Source organism: Scyliorhinus torazame, chromosome 2, assembly GCF_047496885.1.
Source record: "Scyliorhinus torazame isolate Kashiwa2021f chromosome 2, sScyTor2.1, whole genome shotgun sequence".
Classification (NCBI taxonomy): Eukaryota; Metazoa; Chordata; class Chondrichthyes; order Carcharhiniformes; family Scyliorhinidae; genus Scyliorhinus; species Scyliorhinus torazame.
Window position 1 is genome coordinate 179,226,344 of NC_092708.1, and position 18,920 is coordinate 179,245,263.

An 18,920-nucleotide genomic window follows, 5' to 3' on the forward strand; every position below is an offset into this window, starting at 1 on the left:
TGAACTCAAGAAGAGACAAAAAGGAAAATGTACGCTCATTGGATAAAGAGAATGCTGTACAATTAATTCAGGACATTGTCTGAACATTTATTTAAAACACATGAAGAATACTGGATGTAACTTGGTTCTGAGCTGTGTGAAGTAACAAGGTGGGAAGGTGATGTAGGTATAGAAAGCAGGGAGTAGGATTGTGATATAATTGAATAGATTAGCATTGAGAGGGTGAAGGTGTTTGCAGTTTTATTGGCCTTAAAAGTGGATAAACGTCCAGGCCCAGATGAGATGTATCCTAGGCTGCTGAGTGAGGCAACAGAGGGGATTGCAGGGTCTATGAAGTGAATTTTCAAATCCTCTCTGTCCATTATTCTAGATGGGAAGTAGGAAAGAACCAGGAAATGATAAGCTAGTGAATCTAACATAAGTGGTCAGGAAATTATTGGAAAACATTTCTTTTTTTTTGATAAATTTTATTAAGACATTTTGGCACAATAAACAACAATAATATAAAACAGTGTGCAAAAAACAATCGTTATAGTGCAAAAAACCCAGCTCCCCTCCCACAAGGACCAGTCTAACTACCCCCCTAACCTACGTTACCCTAACCCCCCCTCACCCCCACCCCCCACCCCATGCTGACGATTAATTTTCCGTGAAGAGGTCGATAAATGGTTGCCACCTCCGGGCGAACCCATACAGTGACGAACCCATACAGTGACCCTCTCAAAGCGAACTTAATCTTCTCCAGATCGAGAAAGCTCGCCATATCTGATAGCCATATCTCCGACTTCGGAGGTTTTGAATCCCTCCATGCCAGCAGAATTTGTCGCCAGGCTACCAGGGAAGCAAAGGCCAAAACGTCAGCCTCTCTCTCCTCCTAGACTCCCGGGTCCTCCGAAACCCCCAAAATAGCCACCTCTGGACACATCACCACCCTTGTTTTCAGTACCCGGGACATAACATCCATGAACCCCTGCCAGTACCCCCTGAGTTTTGGACATGCCCAAAACATGTGGACATGGTTCGCCGGCCCTCTCGAACATCTGGCTCACCTGTCCTCCAATCCAAAAAATTTACTCATCTGGGCCACTGTCATGTGGGCCCAGTGGACGACCTTAAATTGAATCAGGCTGAGCCTGGTGCATGTTGCGGTCACGTTTACCCTGCTCAACGCCTCCGCCCATAAGCCCTCTTCTATCTCACCTCCGAGCTCCTCTTCTCACTTAAGCTTCAGCTCCTCAGTCTGTGACTCCTTTGCTCCCATAAGTTCTTTATATATATCCGAGACCCTCCCCTCCCCACCATCCACTTGACACTACCCTGTCCTGGGTCCCCCTGAGTGGCAGGCGTAGGAAGGACGGAATCTGTCTGGGTAGAAAGTCCTGCACCTGCAAGTACCTGAACTCATTCCCTCTCGCCAGCCTAAATTTCTCCTCTAACGCCCTCCCTTCCAAGAACAAATCCCCCATCCTCTCAATCCCAGCCCTCCGCTATGCTCGGAACCCACCGTCCATGTTCCCCGGGGCAAACCAGTGATTGTCGCAAATTGGGGACCAAACTGATGCTCCCATTCCCCCCACGTGCCTTCTCCATTGGCCCCAGATCCGCAAAGTCGCCACCACTATAGGGCTGGTGGAGTACCGTGCCGGTGGGAGCGGCAGGGGCGCCGTAACCAGGGCCGCCAAACTGGTCCGCCTGCACGAAGCGGCCTCCATTCGCCCCCAAACCGACCCCGCACCCACCATCCACTTCCTTATCATAGCTATGTTGGCCACCCAGTAGTAATTACCGAAGTTTGGCAGTGCCAGCCCCCCTTCCCGTCGGTTCCTCTCGAGCATCACCCTCTTCACCTGTGGGGACTTCCCCGCCCACACAAACCCCATAATCGTTTTATTAATCTTCTTGAAAAAAGACCGTGGAATGAAAATGGTGAGACACTGGAAAACGAACAGGAATCTCGGGAGGATCGTCATTACCGTCTGCACTCTCCCCGCTAGTGTCAGTGGGAGCGCATCCCACCTCCGGAACTCAGCCCTCATTTGCTCCACCAACCGAGACACGTTCAACTTGTGCAGACGGCCCCAGTCCCACGCCACCTGTATCCCTAAGTATCTAAAACTGTCCCCCACTAACCTGAATGGCAGCCCCCTCAACCTACCCTCCTGGCCCCTCGCCTTGACTACATACAACTCACTCTTTGCTCTGTTCAGTTTGTACCCCGAGAACTGACCAAATTCCTTCAGGATTCCCATGATTTCATCCAGCCCAGCCATTGGATCCGTGATGTATAAGAGCAGGTTGTCGGCGTACAATGAAACCCTGTGTTCCACCGCCCCCTCCCTCCCTTGTACCAGCCCCTTCCAGCCCCTAGAAGCTTTTAGGGCAATTGCCAGCGGCTCTATTGCTAACGCAAACAGCAGTGGGGAGAGGGGACACCCCTGCCTTGTCCCATGGTACAGTCTGAAATAGTCAGATGTCGTCCTGTTTGTCCTCACACTCGCCTCTGGAGCCTGGTACAACAGTCTGACCGAGTCGATAATGCCCTCCCCGAACCCAAAACGTCCCGGCACCTCCCATAGATAGTCCCACTCAGCCCGGTTGAAAGCCTTCTCGGCATCCATTGCCACAACTACCTCTACCTCCTTATCTCCGGGGGCATCATAAACACATTCAGCAGCCTTCTGAGGTTGGCCACCAGCTGCCTGCCCTTGACGAATCCGGTTTGATCTTCCATAATGACGTCTGGCACACAGCCCTCAATCCTAGCCGCCAAGAGCTTGGCCAGAATTTTAGCATCGACGTTGAGCAGAGAGATCGGCCTACAGGACCCACATGCCTCTGGGTCTTTGTCCCGTTTCAATATCAGGGAGATAGTGACCTGTGACATCGTCGGGGGTAACACCCCTCTGTCTCTTGCCTCATTAAAAAGCCTACCCAGCACCGGCCCCACTATCTCGGAGAACTTTGGATACCCATCCGGCCCCGGGGCTTTACCCGATTGCATGGCCCTCAAGCCCCCCAATATTTCTTCAGTCCTGATCGGGGCCCTCAACCCGTCTACCAATCCCCTGCCCACTTTTGGGAAGGTCAGTTCATCCAGAAAGTGTCTCATCCCCTCCAGCCCCGGGACGGGTTCCGAGGAGTAAAGCTTGCTAGAGAAGTCCCTAAACACCTTGTTCAGCCCTGCCGGATCCCCTACCAGGCGCCCCCCCCCCATCGACTACCTTCCCTATTTCCCTGGCCGTTTCCCTCTTCCTCTGTTGCTGTGCCAGCATTCTACTGGCTTTCTCCCCGTGCTCGTAAATCTCACCCCTCGCCTTCCTAAGCTGCTCCACAGACTTACCTGTGGACAACACCCCAAACTCAGTCTGTAGCCTTCTTCGTTCCCTTAATAGCTCTGCCCTCGGGGTCTCCGCGTATCTCCTGTATGATTTCCCTTACCAGTCACTCCGTTTCTGCCCTGTCCGTCCTGTCCCTATTTGCTCTGATCGAAATCAGCTCCCCTCTCACCACCGCCATCAGCGTTTCCCAGCGCACCGCCGCTGAGACTTCCCCTGTGTCATTGACCTGCAGGTAGTTTTGCATACATTTCCTCACCCTCTCACACCGGCTCGTCCGCCAACAAACCGACCTCCAGCCTCCATTGAGGGCGCGAAAACTTTCCTTGCAGACCCGCAGATCAACCCAGTGCGGGGCATGGTCCAAAATAGCGATTGCTGAATATTCTACGTCCGTCATCCCCGCTAACAAATCCCTGCTCATGATGAAAAAAAAATCAATTTGGGAATACACCTTATGGACATGTGAATAGAACAAAAACTCCCTTCCCGTCGGCCGACTAGCCCTCCATGGATCAGCCCCCCCCATTTGCTCCATGAACTCCCTCAGTTCTTTCGCCATTGCCTGCATCTTACCCGTTCTTGAACAGGACCGGTCTAGGCCGGGGTCAAGGACTGTGTTAAAATCCCCTCCCATAATCAGCCTGTGCGAGTCCAGGACAGGTATCTTCCCCAGCAGTCTCTTTATAAAATCCACATCGTCCCAATTTGGGGCATATACCTTGATCAAAACTACCCTCATCCCCTCAAGCTTGCCACTCACCATGACAAATCTGCCTCCCCCATACGAGATTGTGCTGCCCGCCTCAAATTGCACCCGTTTGTTGACCAAAATCGCGACCCCCCTGGTTTTAGTGTCCAGCCCCGAGTGGAAGACCTGGCTAATCGAGCCCTTCCTCAATCTGACCTGGTCAGCTACTTTCAGATGAGTCTCCTGAAGCATTATTACATCCGCTTTCAGCGCCCTCAGATGCGCGAACACACGCGCCCTCTTTACCGGCCCATTTAAGCCTCTAATGTTCCAGGTGATCAGCCTGGTTGCGGGGCACTGTGCACCCCCCCTCGCCGATCAGCCACCCCCTTTCTTGGGGCCGCCCCCAGCTCCTGTGTCGCGCTTCCCCTGGCCTGCCTCCTGGCAGCCCCCACCTCCGACCTCCTCCATAATCCCGCACCTAAGTCCCTCCCTTGTCAGCAGAACAACTATCCCCCCTCCCCTCCCCCCAGCAACAACACCCTGTAACCTGACTCCTGCCATAAACTAACTAAATACACCCCCTCCCCCCAAACTGGCTTCCGTAGACCAGCTCACCCAGCTAGCCTGGTGACTCTCGACTCCGGCGCCAACAAGTCTCCCACCTATTGTTCCCTCTGACCCACCCCCCCCCCCCTCCCACCAATCAACACCACTTCCCCAAACCAGCTATCCTCGAGCAATTGCTCTGAAAAGAAACAAACAAAACGAGAAACAAAGAGAACCCCAAGCTAGTGCAAATCAAAGAAAACAGAATAAGTAATAGGCACTTCCAATCCCTCCGATCCGAACACAAAAGGCACCCAGCACCACATACCTTAACCTCCCTCTTTTATCCCAACAAAAACTCAAGTACAGGGGGGAAACAGAAAAACCAGGAAGAAAAAAAAGAAAAACACATAGCACCAGAGAAATGTGTAAACATCGCTCAGTGTCTTATTAACCCAAGTCCAAAAAGTCCTCAGTTTGGCACCAGCGCTTCTCTCTCGGCAAAGTCCATCGCATCCTCGGGCTCCTCAAAGTAATGGTGCCACCCCTCGTGTGTGACCCACAGGCGCGCCGGATACAGCAGCCCAAACTTTACCTGCTTCTTAAACAGAATCCCTTTGACTTGCCTGTAGCCTGCCCTTCGTCTGGCCAACTCCACGCTCAGGTCCGGGTAGATGCGCAAGACACTGTTATTCCAATGGCAGCTCCGCGTGCACTAGGTCCACTGTAGCACCCGCTACTTGTCCAGGAACCTGTGAAACCGGACCACCATCGCTCGCAGGGGGCCCCCGCTCGCGGCTTCCTCGCCAGCGCCCTGTGTGCCCTGTCCACCTCCACCAGGCGCAGGAAGACATCATCACCCAACAGCTTCTGGAACATGTCCGCCACATACGCTGCGGCATCCTCTCCCTCAGCTCCCTCCAGTAGACCAACGATTCTCAAATTCTGCCTACGAGACCTGTTTTCCAGGTCCTCCACCTTTCCCAGCTGTCTTTTTTGCTGGTCCTTCAGGCTCTCCACCTCCGCCTCCACCACCGTTTGGTGATCCTCCTGCTCCTCCAGCACCTTTTCCAGCTTCTGGATCGTACGATCCTGGGCATCCAGCCTATGCTCAAGGCGCTCGATAGACTTCTGAATCGGGTCTAAACTGTCCCGCTTCAAAGCAGTAAAGCCCTCTTGGATGGCCTTCAACAGATGCTCCGTTGTTGGCTGGGCTGTCTGCGCCGGGGTCCGGACATCGGCCATATTGTCCTCAGCAGCAGCTTCTACGCTGCCCTTGTTTGCCCACTTCTTCAACTGTTTGCGATTCTTTCTGCTTCTTGATTCCATACACCTGTGTCTGGAGTCAGTGCCTGAGTGCCTATGCCTTCCGAACTAGCACTCAAAAGTACAAAAAAGTCTAGGAAAATGGTCCAAAAGTCCGACCGGATCAAGAGCCACCAAATGTGCGACCTACTCCTCCATAGCCGCCACTGGAAGTCCCATTGGAAAACATTTCTGAGGGACAGAATTAATCTCCACTTGGTGAGGCAAGGATTAATCAAGGATAGTCAGCATAGCTTTGTTAGCGGGAGATCCTGGGCGAGATTCTCCACTCCCGCGCCGGTTGGGAGAATCGCCTGGGCCGCCAAAATTTCCCCGGACGCCGGTCCGACCCCCTCCCGCGATTCTCCCAAGCGGCGGGAACGGCCCCGTCGAGTTCCGCGGGCCGCAGGCCGGAGAATCGCCGGTGACACACAAAATGGCGATTCTCTGGCACCCCCGCTATACTCAGGCCCGGGTGGGCCGAGCGGCCAGCCCAAAATGGCGGGTTCCCCCCGACGCCGTCCACACCTGGTCGCTGCCGCCGGGAACAGCGCGGGAATGCTGGGGGGGGGGGGGCGGCCTGCGGGGGTGGGAGGGGGGATCCTGCACCGGGGGGGTACCTCAAATGTGGCATGGCCCGCGATCGGTGCCCACCGATTGTCGGGCCGTCCTCTCTGAAGGAGGACCTCCTTCCTTCCGCGGCCCCGCAAGATCTGTCCGCCATCTTCTTGCGGGGCGGACTCAGCGAGGACGGCAACCACGCATACGCGGGTTGGCGCTGGCCAACCTGCGCCTGCGCGGGTGACGCCAGTTATGCGGCGCCGGCCGCGTCATCTCTGTGGCAACAGCCTGGTGAATCTCCTCTGCAAGCTTTCTGGTGCAATCACATCCTTCTTATAGTGTAGTGACCAGAACTGCAGACAGTACTCCAGCTGTGGCCTAACAGGCGTTTTATACAGCTCCATAATAACCTCCCTGCTCTTGTATTCTATGCCTCAGCCAATAAAGGCAAGTCTCCCATATGCTTTCTTAATCTCTACCTGTCCAGCTGCCTTCAGGGACCTATGGACATACACCCCTAGGTCCCTTTGATCCTCTGCACTTCCTTGCATCCTACGATTCATTGTGTATTCCCTAGCCTTGTTAGTCCTCCAAAAATGCTTCACCTCACACTTTTCAAGGTTAAATTCCATTTGTTACTGTTCTGCCTATCTGGCAAACCCATCTGTAATGCCTTATAATCTAAGGCTATTTACTACAGCACCAACTCTTGTGTCGCATGTGAACTTACTGATCATACGTCGCCCTTTCTACCTCCCACGTGAATTCACCTGTGTACTCATCACAGCAGTCTACATCCCACAGCAGGCGGAAGTGAAGAAAGCATTTGACGAACTACATACCACCATCAACAACCAAGAAGCAAATCACCCGGAAGCCCTGACAATCGTGGCTGGAGACTTCAACCAGGCCAATCTCAAAAGGGTTCTACCCAAACTCCACCAACATACCTCCTGCCCCACCAGAGGTGCAAATACCCTGGACCATTGCTACACGAGCAGCATCAGAGGTGCCGACCATTCCATTCCCCGACCACACTTTGGCAAAACCGACCACATGTCGGTACTCCTACTTCCGGCTTACAAACAGCAACTCAAGCATGCTGAGCCAGTCAAAAAAAACGTGCAGTGCTGGTCCGAGGCATCCGAGGACATCCTCCGCGACTGCTTGGAGTCTGTGGATTGGTCCATATTCAAGGCCACGGCAGCTAACCTGAGCAAGTACGCAACCACCGTCACAGACTTCATCAGTAAGTGTGTCCAGGACTGTGTACCAAAAAAGACAATATGGGTGTTCCCCATTCAGAAACCCTGGCTTAACTGAAAGGGTCACTCCCTGCTGAAGTTCCAGATGGAGGAGTTCAAGTCTGACAACCCTGACCTATATAGGAAATCCAGGTACGACAAACGTAAAGCCATCAGAGACGTCAAAAGACAATACCGGATCAAACTAGAGTCCTAAGCCAACGACAAAAACCCACAATGTCTATGGCAGGGCTTACATGAGATTATGGGCTACAAAGCAAAGCCAGGCGGAATCTCTGGGGCTGGAGCATCCCTCCCCGATGAACAAGTTCTATGTCTTCTTTGAACAGTCAGCCAATACATCAGTGCCACCCGCCCCAACAGCCCTGGACACACCCATACCCACTATTACAGCCTCAGTGGTAAGAGCTGCCTTCTTGAAAGTGAACCCATGGAAAGCGATGGGCCCCGATGGAGTCCCTGGGTGAGCACTCAGAGCCTGCACAGACCAGCTGACAAGTGTATTCGCAGATATCTTCAACTCTTCACCACCTCCCTTCTCCGCTCTGAGGTTCCCACCTTCTTCAAGAAGACCACCATAATACCAGTACCAAAGAAGAACAAGGTAGCGTGCCTCAACGACTACTGACTGGTGGCCCTGGCATTTGTTATCATCTAGCCTGACATCTAGCCTTCGAGCGGCTAGCCATGAGATGGATTAACGCCAGCCTCCCAGACAGTCTCGATCCATTGCAGTCCGTCTATGACCATGACGGTCCACAGCAGATGCTATCTCTCTGACCCAACAATCAACACTCGAACACCTCGACAACAAGGATACCTACTTTGGACTGCTGTTCATAGACTACAGCTCTGCCTTCGACACCATTATCCCGACAAGACTAATAACCAAACTCTGCAATCTTGGACTTGACCCCTCCCTGTGCAGCTCGATCCTTGACTTCCTCACCAACAGACCGCAATCTGCAGGATAGATAACAACACCTCCTCCACAATAGTCCTCAACAGCGGGGCCCCGCAAGGAAGTGTGCTCAGTCCTCTACTGTACTCCCTGTACATACACAACTGTGTGGCAAGATTTAACTCCAATTCTATCTATAAGTTTGCAGATGATACGACTGTGGTGGGTCTCAAACACGGCAAATTAGACTACAGAAGGGAGATAGATCACTTGGTTGCATGGTGTACTGAAAACAACCTCTTTCTAAATGCTGGAAAGACCAAGGAACTGATCATCGACTTCAGGAAGCGTAGCCCTCCCCCCCCCCCCCCCCCCCCTCATGTCTAAATCAATGACTCCAAAGTGGAGATGGTCGATAGCTTTAAGTTCCTGGGGGTCACCATCACCAACAATCTGTCCTGGTCCACTCATGGTGATGTAACAGTCAAGAAAGCCCAACAACATCTCTACTTTCCACAGAAGCTTAAGAAATTCAGCATGTCTGCATCGACTCTCACAAACTTCTACAGATGTGCCATAGAGAGCATCCTATCCGCCTGCATCACAGCTTGGTATGGCAACTGCTCGGCCCAAGATCACAAGAAACTGCAGTGTGTGGTGAACTCAGCCCAACACATCACACAAGCTTGCCACCCTCCCATTGATTCTGTATACACTTCCCACTGCCTCAGGAAGGCAGACAGCTCACACCCAGGCCTTGCCCTCTTCCAGACCCTTCCATCAGGCAGAAGATACAGAAGTCTGAAGACTCGCACATCCAGACATAGGAACAGCTTCTTCCCCACAGCTACTAGACTCCTCAACGACTCTCACTCGGACTGATCTGTTCCCTGTACGAAGCCCTATGTTGTTCTTGCTCATGTATTTGCTTTGTTTGGCCCTTGTTCCGCACTGTATCCAATCACTATTTGTCGATGTTCTTTGTGGATTATTCTTTTTGTCTACAGTGTATGAACTGTGTACATTCCCTTGGCCGCAGAAAAATACTTTTCACTGTACTTCGGTACAATCAATCAATCAATCAATCAAACTGTGGGGAGCCGAGGAGTGAGTCACCATCTATTCTCACGGGAAAAGAGCCTGGGGGCACTCGGCTTGGTGCCCTATTGCTCGGCCGGGGGTGGTGGACCCTCGGTTAGGGGTGGCCGCCATGGGAGGGTGGGGAGGGGAGCGCTGGGGGGGCACACGGGAGGCAACCGCTCATAGCACCACCATGCCAATCCCTGGATTATGTGTACCCTTTCCGGGGGCAACCCTTGTCTTTGCACGTTTGGCCCACCAACCATCCATTACTGCCACCGACTGCTGAGGCCTCTGGCCGTGTGGCTGAAGGCTATTGATAATAGGGAATTAGTAATGATGGTGAAGTGAGCACTCACGCAACCCATGGGTGGGCAGGCCATGTAGAATGTGGGAGTCATTGCCTAGCACCCCAATCAGACCGTGATGCCTGGACACTGTGCCTGAACTCTGCAGGACGCAACACCACACACGCAGCAGCCAACATCCGAACACCCAGGGGATGGGACACAGCTCCGGGGACACGTCCATGGCCAGAGGATGGATGAGTGCCACGGGGAGAGGACCAGTGCCCAGTCCATTTCACATTGTGAGCTGTGTCCGGGGTACAGGCTCTGGGGTACAGTGATGGGGGCCCGCTGTGGCCAGAGTGCGTGGGCAGGGCATTCCAGGTGCGGGGGAAGGGGGGAATGGATGGCCCCAGAGTGGGAGCCATGGCTGTTTGTCAGCCTAACAACCTCTCCCAATTCCTTTCAGTTATTAAACGCTATGGCAGGGGTATTGGATGCGGAATATGTCCTAGTGGGGCTGCTGCTAGGCGATGCGGACAGAGACGGTGGCAGCAGCAGCATCTGCAGATGCTCGAGGCGGCGGACCGTGTGCCAGACCCTGCCCCACACCCTGAGGACCCGGCCGCCCATCAGGCCAGGGTGGGACCCAGAGAGGGAGTCCCGGGTCATCCCAGGGTGTACAGGCATCACTGATCATTCGAACAGATGGCGGACAGCGCCAGGAGGCTCCGCCTTGACAAGGAAACGGTGCAACACCTCTGCGATGTCCTCGCGGACCTGGCACCACGTGGAGGAGGAGGACACCCGCTCCTGGTGGCCATCAAGGTCACTTCAGCCCTGACCACCTCGGGATCATTCCAGAGCTCGAGCGTGGACCTGTGTAGTATTTCGCAGGTCACAGCCCACAGATGCATCCGGCAGGTCACGAATGCCCTGTATGCTGCGACTATAATGGTTTCATCCTCGGAGCTCTCCTCTGAGGTAGTCTCCTGGACGGCAGGAGATGGTGCCGCCTGGGATGGGCTGGCACGTCGGCTGGAGGACCTGCAGAAGAATGGACATGTAGTCAGTGGGAGAGATGGGTCAGTCATTAAGTCAATAACAACTAACGTTTGACAGGTCCTCTAGGTGGATCCCGGTGGTTCCACACATCTGCGGCGTCCGCCAGCCTCCGCGTGGGTGACTGATATGTCCTCGATCACCCGGTCACATATGATATTATATTATATTATATGATATGTCGTTGACCTTTTTCCGGCACTGGAGGTCAGTCTTCCTGGTCACACTCCTGGTCACACAGACCAAGCTCGAGTCCCAGGCAAGCCACACGGACCCCCACCGACTATGGCAAGGTCTGCAAGACATAATGGGCTACAAGATGAAGGCATGTAAAATCACCGGCTCCAACGCACCCCTTCCAATGAGCTCAACGGATTCTATGCATGTTTTGAGCAAAAGGTCAGCGAGAGCACGCCCTCCACACCAGAAGCCTTGGAGGAATTTGTATCTGAGGTCACCATTGCAGATGTCAGAGCAGCCTTCTCGAAGGTCAACCTATGGAAAGCCACTGGCCCAGATGGAGTACCCGGGTGAGCACTCAGGTCTTGCGCGGATCAGTTGGCGGGGGTATTCGCAGCCATCTACAACCTCTCTTTACAACAATCTAAGGTACCTATCTGCTTCAAGAAGATGACCATCATCGGAGTACCAAAGAAAAGCCAAGCAGCGTGCCTTAATGATTATCGTCCAGTGGCTCTGACATCCATCATTATGAAGTGCTTTGAAGGTTAGTCATGGCACCAATCAACTCCAGCCTCCCGGATTGCCTTGATCCACTACAGTTCGCCTACCGCTGCAACAGGTCCACAGCAGGCGCCATCTCCCTGGTCCTGCACTCAACCCTGGAACACCAAGATAACAAAGACACCGATGTCAGACTCCTATTTATTGACTACAGCTACGCTTTCAACACCATCATTCCCACTAAACTCATCTTCAAACTCCGTGGCCTGGGCCTCAGTTCCTCCCTCTGCGACTGGATGCTGAACTTCCTAACCCACAGGCCACAATCAGTAAGGATAGGCAACAACACCTCCTCCATGATCATCGTCAACACCGGTGCCCCACAAGGCTGTGTCCTCAGCCTCCTACTACTCCTTATACACCTATGACTGTGTGGCCAAATTCCCCTCCAATTCGATTCTCAAATTTGCTGATGACACCACCGTAGTGGGTCGGATTTCAAACAATGACGAGACAGAGAGCAGGAATGAGATAGAGAATCTGGTGAACTGGTGCGACAACAATAATCTCTCCCTCAATGTCAACAAAACGAAGGAGATTATCACCGACTTCAGGCAGCGTAATGGAGAACATGCCCCTGTCTACATCAATAGGAACGAAGTAGAAAGGGTCGAGAGCTTCAACGTTTAAGGTATCCAGATCACCAACAACCTGTCCTGGTCTCCCCATGCCGACATTATACTTCAGAAAGCCGACCAACGACTACTTTCTCAGAAGACTAAAGAAATTTGGCATGTCAGCTGTGACTCTCACCAACGATTGCAGATGCACCAGAGAAAGCATTCTTTTTGGTTGTATCACAGCTTGGTATGGATCCTGCTCTGCCCAAGACCGCAGGAAACTACAAAAAGTCGGGAATGTAGCCCAATCCATCATGCAAACCAGCCTCCCATCGGAAAGGCAGTCAGCATAATTAAGGACCCCATGCACCCTGGAAATACTCTCTTCCGCCTTCTTCCGTCAGGAAAAAGATACAAAAGTTTGAGGTCACGTACCAACCGACTCAAGAACAGCTTCTTCCCTACTGCCATCAGACTTTTGAATGGACCTACCTCGTATTAAGTTGATCTTTTCTCTACACCTTGCTATAACTGTAACATTATATTCTGCAGTCTCTCCTTCCTTCCCTATGTACGGTATGCATTGTTTGTACAGCATGCAAGAAACAATACTAATACATGTGACAATAATAAATCAAATCAAATCAAATCAAAGATAAGGGGTGAAATTCTCCGGAAACGGCGCGATGTCCGCCGACTGTCGCCCAAAACGGCGCCAATCAGACGGGCATTGCGCCGCCCCAAAGGTGCGTAATGCTCCGCATTTTTTGGGGCCGAGTCCCAACCTTGAGGGGCTAGGTCGGCACCGGACGAATTTCCGCCCCGTCAGCTGGCGGAATAGGCCTTTGGTGCCCTGCCAGCTGGTGCGGAAATGACATCTCCAGGCGGCGCATGCGCGGGAGCGTCAGCGGCCGCTGACAGCTTCCCACGCATGCGCAGTGGAGGGAGTCTCTTCTGCCTCCGCCATGGTGGAGACCGTGGCGGAGGCGGAAGGGAAAGAGTGCCCCCACGGCACAGGCCCGCCCGCGGATCGGTGGACCCCGATCGCGGGCCAGGCCTCCGTGGGGGCACCCCCCGGGGCCAGATCACCCCGCGCCCCCCCCAGGACCCCGGAGCCCGCCCGCGCCGCCTTGTCCCGCCGGTAAGGTAGGTGGTTTAATTTACGCCGGCGGGACAGGCATTTTAGCGGCGGGACTTCGGCCCATCCGGGCCGGAGAAGCGAGCGGGGGGGCCCGCCAACCGGCGCGCCGCGATTCCCGCCCCCGCCGAATCTCAGGTGTCAGAGACTTCGGCAACCGGCGGGGGCGGGCTTCACGCCAACTCCCGGCGATTCTCCGACCCGGAGGGGGGTCGGAGAATCTCGCCCAAGAACCATCTCAGTAATCCATTGCGGCAAGGTAAGAATCTGATTTGAATGATTGAACTATTGGGGTTCCAGGAAAGATGGACAAGGATTTGAGAGCCATTTAAGAACTTTAGAGAGGAAAGAAAGGAGCAGTAGTTTGTAAGAACAAACTTTTTCTTGAGCAGAGGGCTGATGATGGTAGAAGGAAAGGGGAACCATATCCAAGGTTAGAAGGCAGTGAGCAATCCCAGATAACATGGGAGTTTGGTGGGGTTTGTTAAAGGGTCAAGGGAACTGGAAATGGATCTCACAGATAAGCTGGACTTTGAGAGGGCGTGAGAGGAGATTGGAGAGAAACTAGAAAAAGATGAAAGTTCTGGAACAGGCAGAGGAGTTGTGAGAGAAATGTTATCATGGCGGGTGAGGGAAAGGGTGGAACCAGTAGAGAATTCTCCAAAAGAATGAAGTTGATTCTAAAAACAACTTTGAAACAATACAAATGACAAAAATATCATTTCAGTAATGTAACCATACAAAAATATATATCCCTGTTATTAGCCCATACCACTGTTTACTAATTATATACAAAGTGTACTGAGATTGTGAAAGGTGCGATATAGAAATACAAATCATTCTACCAATAGTCCCAGCTCCAATCAGTAATAATAAAAGTGAATGGTAATAAATAATAATTATAGGGCAGCATGGTGGCGCAGTGGTTAGCACTGCTGCCTATGGCGCTGAGAGCCCGTGTTCGATCCCGGCCCCAGGTCACTGTCTGTGGAGTTTGCACATTCTCTCTGTGTCTGCGTGGGTCTCACCTCCACAGCCCAAAAAGATGCGCAGTCTCTCCTTCCTTCCTTATGTACGGTATGATTTGCCTCGATAGCATGGAAGAGAAAATACTTTTCACTGTAGACGAATACATATGCCGATAATAAATCAAATCAAATCAAATCAAACTCCCTGAACTGACAGATGCTGCCACCTCGCCCCAGGCAGCACTGGCTGCCTTGTGGCTGACCCTCCGGGACCCTCGGGGGAACAGGACATCGCTCCTGGCCTCCACCATGTCTAGCAGCCTCCCCAGTTCAGCATCCCCGAATCTTGGGGCCGGTCTCCTTTGCGCCATTGTTGCGAGCTGGCTGGGGTTGGCTGATCAAGTGCAGCTTACGTGCTGTTCAACCTTGTTAGCAGCGGGCTGGCCAGCGCAGTCTCGGCGAATCAGCTGGCAAGCTTTCATTTGCGGCGAGAAGCGTGAGGACTTGTTAAGTGGACCAATTGTCATTGATTTCCGTTGCCGTCTCGCTGAGTCGAGCGCCGGGAAGCTTTCGGCAATTCCCACTCGCTACCACACTGAGAAATCTTTCCAGAGAATCGCACCCTGTGGGTACTCCACACACCTCCACCCATGGGAAATATCACGCTTCATACACTTAGGCACTCCCCCATACCCCACAAGTGAGACATCCCGCTGGGGCCCCCCCTGTTCAGGTCCCGCAAAGCCCCGTTACAGCACCCCCTCTCTTCCAGGACTTCCACCCGTCACCCCTCCCAACCTCTCGGAGGCCCCTCTTAGCTGTCCTGCACACCCTCACCCTTCAAACCCCCCTCCACCCTCCTTTCACGGGCATGAGCCCCCTCGGCTCCTGACCTGTTGCACTCGGGCACCCTTCCACTGGCACCCTGGCACCCAGCCAGCTTGGCAATGCCAGAAGTGGCAGTGCCTAGGTGCCAGCTGGGCAGTGCCAAGGTGCCCACATTTCGGGGGCACTGACCCTGACCACCGAAGGGTCTCCCATGGCCGGGGGACCCCTCAGGTGCCATTCCGCCGATCCACATTCTTGTGGACCAGCACTGATCGGCGCCTGGCTTCAGCCTTCCTGGGGAGGCCGGAGAATTGAGGGAGGCCGGTATATCCCAGGTAGGGAGGCCTTAAGTAGGTTTACGACCGACTTCCGTGAGTGGCGTTGGGTCCCGCCCCTTTTGAGCGGAGTTGCGAACACCTGACGCCTCGCGGGACTTTGGTCAATCCTGCGAGGCACAGAGGCTACCGGGAACGCCGTGTGTGCGCTCTCCCAGGATTCTCCGGCCCATTGTGCTCTCACTCGAGCACAACACAGCCAGAGAATCATGCCCTCTGTCCCTGCTTGACCCTATATTTAATGTAGATTGTAAACAGTTGAGGTCCGAAGACTGAGCCTTGCGGCACCCCGCTGTCATGATATTCAGGTAAACATCATGGTACAAACATCCATACATACTGATGGACAGATCAACGGACTAATCAACACACACACAACACCACAGCCAATCACAGGCAAGAGCATACACTGTACAAAACAGGGAACATGACACTTCCCGGGCATTCCAGCAGGAGACAGCTCAGGGCACAGAGCTCACAGCAAGCCACTCAGACATCCACCATGTGCTGAGTGCCACTCCAAGATAGTGTTAGGGATAGGTCCACAGATTCTAGGGTTATGATCGAACCTCAGAAACCAGTTTACCACTGTAAATAAATGTTAGTAATAAAACTAAGTTGTACCATTCACAACCGTGTTGGTTCATCTGTGTAGCAGAGTACCCAACAAATCATAGTACCAGGAGTGACTGTGCAACCTACCTACGAATCCTCCGGAATCTGGCATCCTTAGCCATGGACACTGTCAGCACGCCGCAGCCGCTATAGGTCGCTGGAAACCTCGGCGTCAATTGGAAGCTGGGCTCCTACGCGGCCGGATCGGCAAGGGAGGCATCCTGCGAGGCTGAACGGGTCCAGGCGATCGGGTTCCTCCCGGCCCGCGGCCCGGACGAGGGCGGTCATTTTGCGCGCTTTTCGAGGCCTCCCGCATTTGTGCGCGCCAAAATCGACGTCGACACAGATGGACGTGGTGCGCAGAGTGTCACACCGTTGGAGGGTCAGTACTGAGGGAGTGTTACACCGTTGGAGGGTCAGTACTGAGGGAGTGTCACACCATTGGAGAGTCAGTACTGAGGGAGTGTCACACCGTTGGAGGGTCAGTACTGAGGGAGTGTCACACCGTTGGAGGGTCAGTACTGGGGGAGTGTCACACCGTTGGAGGGTCAGTACTGAGGGAGTGTCACACTGTTGGAGGGTCAGTACTGAGGGAGTGTCACACCGTTGGAGGGTCAGTACTGAGGGAGTGTCACACCGTTGGAGGGTCAGTACTGAGGGGGTGTCACACCGTTGGAGGGTCAGTACTGAGGGAGTGTCACACCGTTGGAGGGTCAGTACTGAGGGAGTGTCACACCGTTGGAGGGTCAGTACTGAGGGAGTGTCACACCGTTGGAGGGTCAGTACTGAGGGAGTGTCACACCATTGGAGGGTCAGTACTGAGTGAGTGTCACACCGTTGGAGGGTCAGTACTGAGGGGGTGTCACACCGTTGGAGGGTCAGTACTGAGGGAGTGTCACACCGTTGGAGGGTCAGTACTGAGGGAGTGTCACACCGATGGAGGGTCAGTACTGAGGGGGTGTCACACCGTTGGAGGGTCAGTACTGAGGGAGTGTCACACCGTTGGAGTGTCAGTACTGAGGGAGTGTCACATCGTTGGAAGGTCAGTACTGAGGGAGTGTCACAACATTGGAGAGTCAGCACTGAGGGAGTGTCACACCGTTGGAGGGTCAGTACTGAGGGAGTGTCACACCGTTGGAGGGTCAGTACTGAGGGAGTGTCACACTGTTGGAGGGTCAGCACTGAGGGAGTGTCACACCGTTGGAGGGTCAGTACATAGAACATAGAAAATACAGCACAGAACAGGCCCTTCGGCCCACGATGTTGTGCCGAACCTTTGTCCTAGATTAATCATAGATTATAGAACATAGAACATAGAAAATACAGCACAGAACAGGCCCTTCGGCCCACGATGTTGTGCCGAACCTTTGTCCTAGATTAATCATAGATTATCATTGAATTTACATTCGGCCCTTTGAGTCTGCACCAGCTCTTGGAAAGAGCACCCTACCCAAACTCAACACCTCCACCCAACACCAAGGGCAATTTGGACATTAAGGGCAATTTATCATTGGCCAATTCACCTAACCCGCACATCTTTGGACTGTGGGAGGAAACCGGAGCACCCGGAGGAAACCCACGCAGACACGGGGAGGACGTGCAGACTCCGCACAGACAATGACCCAAGCCGGAATCGAACCTGGGACCATGGATCTGTGAAGCAATTGTGCTATCCACAATGCTACCGTGCTGCCCTTAAGAACAAATTAATCTACACTATATCATTTTCCCGTAATCCATGTACCTATCCAACAGCTGCTTGAAGGTCCCTAATGTTTCCGACTCAACTACTTCCACAGGCAGTGCATTCCATGCCCCCACTACTCTCTGGGTAAAGAACCTACATCTGATATCCCTCCTATATCTTCCACCTTTCACCTTAAATTTATGTCCCCTTGTAATGGTGTGTTCCACCTGGGGAAAAAGTCTCTGACTGTCTACTCTATCTATTCCCCTGATCATCTTATAAACCTCTATCAAGTCGCCCCTCATCCTTCTCCGCTCTAATGAGAAAAGTCCTAGCACCCTCAACCTTTCCTCGTAAGACCTACTCTCCATTCCAGGCAACATCCTGGTAAATCTTCTTTGCACCTTTTCCAGAGCTTCCACATCCTTCCTAAAATGAGGCGACCAGAACTGTACACAGTACTCCAAATGTGGCCTTAACAAAGTTTTGTACAGCTGCATCATCACCTCACGGCTCTTAAATTCAATCCCTCTGTTAATGAACGCGAGCAACCATAGGCCTTCTTCACAGCTCTATCCACTTGAGTGGCAACTTTCAAAGATGTATGAACATAGACCCCAAGGTCTCTCTGCTCCTCCACAATGCCAAGAACTCTACCGTTAACCCTGTATTCCGCATTCATATTTGTCCTTCCAAAATGGACAACCTCACACTTTTCAGGGTTAAACTCCATCTGCCACTTCTCAGCCCAGCTCTGCATCCTATCTATGTCTCTTTGCAGCCGACAACAGCCCTCCTTACTATCCACAACTCCACCAATCTTCGTATCGCCTGCAAATTTACTGACCCACCCTTCAACTCCCTCATCCAAGTCATTAATGAAAATCACAAACAGCAGAGGACCCAGAACTGATCCCTGCGGTACACCACTGGTAACGGGGATCCAGGCTGAATATTTGCCATCCACCACCACTCTCTGACTTCTATCGGTTAGCCAGTTCGTTATCCA